Source organism: Misgurnus anguillicaudatus, chromosome 7 (genome assembly GCF_027580225.2).
Source record: "Misgurnus anguillicaudatus chromosome 7, ASM2758022v2, whole genome shotgun sequence".
Classification (NCBI taxonomy): domain Eukaryota; kingdom Metazoa; phylum Chordata; class Actinopteri; order Cypriniformes; family Cobitidae; genus Misgurnus; species Misgurnus anguillicaudatus.
The window spans coordinates 26,963,786-26,970,277 of NC_073343.2; positions in this window are offsets into that span (position 1 = coordinate 26,963,786).

Consider the following 6,492-nt stretch of genomic DNA (forward strand, 5'->3'; position numbering starts at 1 on the left):
AAGGCTCTCGTGTTTTCCCGTTGCAAACTACCTTGTTGTCTGTAAATGTCATTAAGGAATTCAATAACACTGAGAAGTTAAATGAGAAAGAGTGGAAGGAACGCCGGTTGCTCTTGTTTGCTCCTTTAGGAATGCTTAATTTTTGCTTGCCAATGAAAGACAATGAAGCCTCCTGTGAGCTCTGCTAACGCTGATCACATGATTCGGCTGACATCTGGTTTGCATTATATATCACAGGCAGGGGGCACTGAGTTACACCGCGGCTCCTGTTGACAACAAAACAGCTTTACTCCTGCACCCACTGTGAATTTTATTTGTCCAAATTTGTTTTTGTCCAGACTCATTTGTCGTTTTAAACTTGATGCTTCTACAAACTGCATTTTTTTTAAATATATGCACTTGCGAAACCGAGAGATAAGGTGTTTAGGTGTTTGCTTAAAGGGACAGTTCACCGAAAAATGAAAATTCTGTCATGATTTATTGTAAACATAATTTACAGTGGTTCCAAACCTGTATAAATTACTTTTTTTCGTTGAACACAAAGGAAGATACTTTGAAAAACGTTTGTAACCAATCAGATCTTGGGGCACCATTCACTTCACTTTATTTAAAAAAATCTTTTTCATCTACTTTAGGCATTAACTCTTCAGCTTCTTAAAGGAAAACACTACTGTTTTTCAATATTTTACTATGTTCTTACCTCAGCTTAGACTAATTAATACATACCTATCTTTTTTCAATGTGTAGACTTAATCTTTGTACTGCGTGTCTTGAATGTGTTAGCATTTAGCCTAGCCCCATTCATTCCTTAGGATCCAAACAGGAAGGAATTTAGAAGCCACCAAACACTTTCATGTTTTCCATATTTAAAGACTGTTACATGCGTAAGTATGATGGCACAAAATAAAACGTGACGATTTTTTAAGCGTTTAAAAAATGAAAACTATATTGTATGGCGGAAGACCACTTAGTTTGTAGCACTTCGACCTCGGGCACTTTAAGTGAAAGTGTAAAAACTTTTTTTTGTTTACGATTCACTTTGACCACAGAAAGTCCTCGCATCCAAAAGTGCTGACAGTTGAAAAAAATCCCACGCATTGATTTAAAGGAACAGTATGTAAGAAATTTATATCAATTAATCATAAAATGGCCCTGATATGTCACTAGACATTAAGAAATCATTTTAATTTCAAATACTTATATCACTGACAACAGTGGTCTGGCCAGGATATTGTCATTTAAAAAGTGGAGTTGCAGCCCTCAATTGATGTTTATGTTGTCATTTTGTGTATTGGTCACCAGTTGCAGTACCAGTTTTAGCCACAAGTTTTGTGATTGCAATATCAGTTTCGGCCACAATCCTACATACTGTTCCTTTAAGTATTTTCCATTTATCAAAACTCAAATTAGTACATAAGCGCTTAAGTCAATTATTTGGGAAACTACAAAGTTAAACCATAATTTAGCATTAATACATATAACACGACAAAATAAATGGAAATGTCATTTTTTATAGCAAAATATAAACAAACTTTCAGCACACTGCTCTGTTTTTGCTCTTTTTTTGTAATTTTTTCAGTATTTCTGTTCCTTTATTAATATAATTACTTTTTTCTGACATGCATTAAAGCGGACACAGCAGCCTCTTTTGTGTCACTTTAATTGACACTGAATGTGCTAAAATAAGAAAAAAGGTTTTTGCCTTATTTTAATAGTGCCTTATGGCTTCATGCCATATTAATGCTATTCATCTTATGCCCACAGGCATCCATAACACTTCTGAATGGCCTTCCCCTGCTTGTGCATACACAGGCCTACTGTTTTTCTTTCCTCTTAAAAAAAATTATTTGACAGTTTGCACTTCATATTGGCTTATATGTCTATGCAAATCCAAACTTAACCAAAACCACCGTAAATGCATTTGGCATAATACCGTCTATTATGTTCTTTACTCTCAACTTACCACTTGGCCAGCAGGCACATAAAGACACCTTACACGTCCATACTGACAGTAGTGCAGGCAAATATAGGCCTAGGGATATAGGGAGTGAAAAAGGCGAGCTTAAAAAGACTAAATTGGTGTCACCGGGTCATAATGTTATTAGCTGGGATAGTAATCCAGTGAGACTGATTATATTAGATGGGGGACATGGTGCTCTGGCTATTTTTCAAGCCCCTGACAATACCCACATTGAGTTAGAAGCATGTCGACCTCGGGCTAAAAACAAGCTTTGGAGAAACTTACCGGATGTTTGAAAGTTTGCTGGCGGCAAAGTTGCTCCAATCATCCATATTTTTCATGAAATGTTAAAAAGTTTCTTAGATGTGGCCCTTTTATACAGTCTCAAAAGAAAAATAAATTCGGCAGGGATGTTTTTTCCTTTTGAGCAGAGATGTTTTTATTGAGCAATGAGACACCATGTTTCTGCCAAAAAAATGAGTATGAGTTGAACCACACATACGTACAGAGATTTAGTGGGATTTTGGTGGACTGAAGTGTCAAGCAATACCATAAAAATGAAAAATCCTTGAAAATCGTTTTTATTTATCCAGAAATGTGTCATTGCCTTGTTGTCTGCTAATGTTTCACTTAGTTTCCTTCTTGGGTCATCATTTGGAGAGCTTTGGTTAATGACGAAACACCCAAAACATCAAATCGGCCAAAAGTTATGTTTCATGGAAAACTTCCAAAGTCTGGAGTTGTTTTGATTTGTTAATACGGATCTGAAAATTTACAAGGTTCGCTTATTCTCTAATGACATGACATTTTGCATTTGGGCTGCAAAATGATTTTTATAATATATTACAGACTCCCGAAATGTTTGCCTGTATCAATGTATAAATCGTTCTGCAGGACCTTTTGGAGAACCTCTAAGACTCATTTAGGAAGTGTCATAACTATTCTACACAATTGTATTCAAGAAAAAAATATCACATGGGTTACAGGTGGAACCATGGAAGTCTTTAAAGATCTTGATGAAACTTATGAGTTCCAATTTTGTCCTTTTTATTACCACCAGTTATGTTCTTTTCATGTGTTGGTGTTACATTTTATGTCGTTTTAAAAACACTTATGCTGTACCATTTTCATTCATGTGCATTACCATATTTTTCTACCCAGTTTCACGAATTTATGTACTAGTCACGTAATTTTTTTTATTCTTTTTTGTGATTCTGTCACAAATTTCCGCGTTTTTTTTGTGTTTCTGTTAATGTGTCATTGCCAGGTACTGGTTACTCAACTGCTTTTCCTATTTTCAAACCATTGTCGCTTCGGTTTAGGGATAGATTTGGTGTTAGGGCCGATTCACACCGGGTGCGTGGCGTATGTTGCATGTCAGTTGCGTGGCGGCTGCGTCGCGTTTTCTGTGTCTGTACATACCAGAAGCGTGCCTGACGCGCTGCTGTTGCTATAAGTGACATATATTTTGCCTGGAAACGCTTCCAAGACACTTGCGTGTGGCGTGAAAAATAGGCGTCGGTCCTATTCCTAGCATGCCCGCGTTTTCGTATCGGCTCGAGCCGCGCCTGAGACGTGCGTGTCATGCAGGCGGTGTGAATCGGCCCTTAGGATGTCACTTTAAGTATTGGTTTATAAAAAATTTTCTGATTTAATTTTTTTATATTTTCTGATTTTTAAACCATTGTCGCCTGGCGTTAGGGTTAGAGTAAAAAAAACGAACAACAATGGTAAGAAAATATGACAGTTGAGTAACCAATACGTGACAATGGCACACAAACAGAAATTCGTGATACGATCATGAAAAAACGCGGAAATTCGTGGCAGTATCATGAAAAAGAATCAAAAACTTACGTGGCTAAGTAATTTCGTATGACTGGGCTGTATTTTTTTACAGTTTTAAAATGTGTGTTTACATGTTTCCTGTATTTTACAGAAGTTTTTTTTTACTGTAGAAACAAAGTTTTTTTTGTGTGTTGAAAGAGAAGCCAACTCCATATTTAATGCAATGTCGCTACTGGCCTCCCAATACTGTCCATATGGTGTATTAATAAAATTTTATCACAGCAAAAAATCCAGCTAGTTCTAGCAGTGTGAAGCTCTGAATTGAATGAGGCGGATGTGTCATGTCAAACCTGCTTTGTATGTAAACCTTACCAGGTCAAGATGAGCTCCATTTACTAGAGTTACAATTTAAGAATGGCTATTCTATCGCTTGTGCATCTCATCTTACAGTCTGATATCTTCTGGGCTAAGTTCCTGAGCTGTCTTTGTAGGCAACGCTTCCTCATCATTCTCCTTATCTATGTGATAAATAATAGAAACACCACAAACTACAAAAGAAGAGGGGGAGAAGGAGGCTGCAGCACATTTGGATTCTAGGGAGCAGCGTTGCTTTTACGAAGTCTCCACAGCTCATTATTGAACATACGCATGTGATGTTCAAACGGCACTGGTGTGCGTCAACTAGCATCAAGGGATTAAGGCGGTCTTCATTTAACTATGCAAGATCTATCGATTAGTCCGGCTCCACGCTGGGCTGCCAGTGATGTGAGCAATAAAGTTAATAATACTGGCATCGTTTCAGACCGTAATGACGCACACAGCTATGCACTTTTAGGCCGCACTCTGGTCAGAAGCTTTACTAACAGAGTGAGTCACATGGTACAAGAACCTCAATAAGTCAAAATTAAGTTACATGCAAACATATGATCAGGGTCCCAGAATTCTGTGGTGATTATTACATTTCAGCAGCTAGCTGAATCAAAGCATCGAGTAGCAAATCTGCTTTTACAATATATATTTTTATATAATATGCTCAGTATATTTATTAATACAGTAAACTAAAATATAACATTTCTTGATAAGCTTCAAGGAAAATGCTTCAGGGGTCTCAGAGGCATCTAAGGTTGATGCTCGTCCATTATGACTTTGTTCGTCCATTATGACATTGCTCGTCCATTATGACATCGCTCGTCCATTATGACATCGCTCGTCCATTATGACATCGCTCGTCCATTATGACATCGCTCGTCCATTATGACATCACACGTCCATTGTGACATCACACGTCCATTGTGACATCACTCGCCCATTATGACATCACTCGTACATTATGGCACATGAAATCACTTGCCCATTATGACACATGACATCTCCTGTCCATTATGACATCGCTCGTCCATTATGAAATATGTCATCACTCGTCCATTATGACATTGCACGTCCATTATGACATTGCTTGTCCATTATGACATCACTCGTACATTATGAAATATGACGTTGCTCGTCCATTATGATATATGACATTGCTCGTCCATTATGACATCGCTCGTCAATTATGACATCACTTGTCTATTATGACACATGAAATCACTCGTCCCTTATGACACATGACATTGCCTGTCCATTATGACATCACTCGTCCATTATGACATCACTCGTACATTATGAAAAATGACATTGCTCGTCCATTATGACATCCCTCGTCAATTATGACATCACTTGTCTATTATGACGCATGAAATCACTTGTCCCTTATGACACATGACATTGCCTGTCCATTATGACATCACTCATCCATTATGACATATGACATCACTTGTCCATTATGACATTGCTCATCCATTATGACATATGACATCACTCGTCCATTTTGACATTGCACGTCCATTATGACATCACTCGTTCATTATGACACATGACATCGCACGTCCATTATGACATCGCTCGTCCATTATGACATCACTCGTCCATTATGACACATGACATCACATGTCCATCATGACATCACTCTTCTATTATGACATATGACATCTCTCGTCCATTATGACACATGACATCGCACGTCCATTATGACATTGTTTGTCCATTATGACATCACTCGTCCATTGTGACATCACTCGTCCATTATGACATCACTCGTCCATTATGACATAACACGTCCACTATGACATCACACGTTCATTATGACATCACTTGTCCATTATGACATCACTCATTCTTTGTGAATGTATTTTGCTAAAATGTGATTCATTAAAAAAACGAGACATGTAAAGCAGAACCAACCCGAGGCAAGGAATCCCGGACAAAAAATTGTGGTAAGATGGCTAGGAGACAAAAATTCTATTTCAAAAAAATATAAGCATTAAAGAGCACCTATGGTCCACTATGATTTTAAATTTCCTTTGGTGTGTAAGTGTGTATTAGTACATGTTACCGATATGCAAAAGGTACAAACCCCAAAGTGAACAATGACGCGAGCTATCATCTCCAACGTAAATCTCTTTTTTTTCTACAACAAACACACAGATTGTAGACAACAGTTTACTACCTGGGATTGGTGATGTAGAGAAGACCAACATTATCATAATTCCTCCAACCTGGACTCACAGCCTGCAAGAGTGTTTGCGGAAAATAATGTGTTTTTTGATCCATAAACCACGCAAACACATTGTATTATACCAAATACACAAAATAACGTTTTTTGTGGCAATGAAATAGGTGCACTTTCAACAAGTCTTGTAATGTGG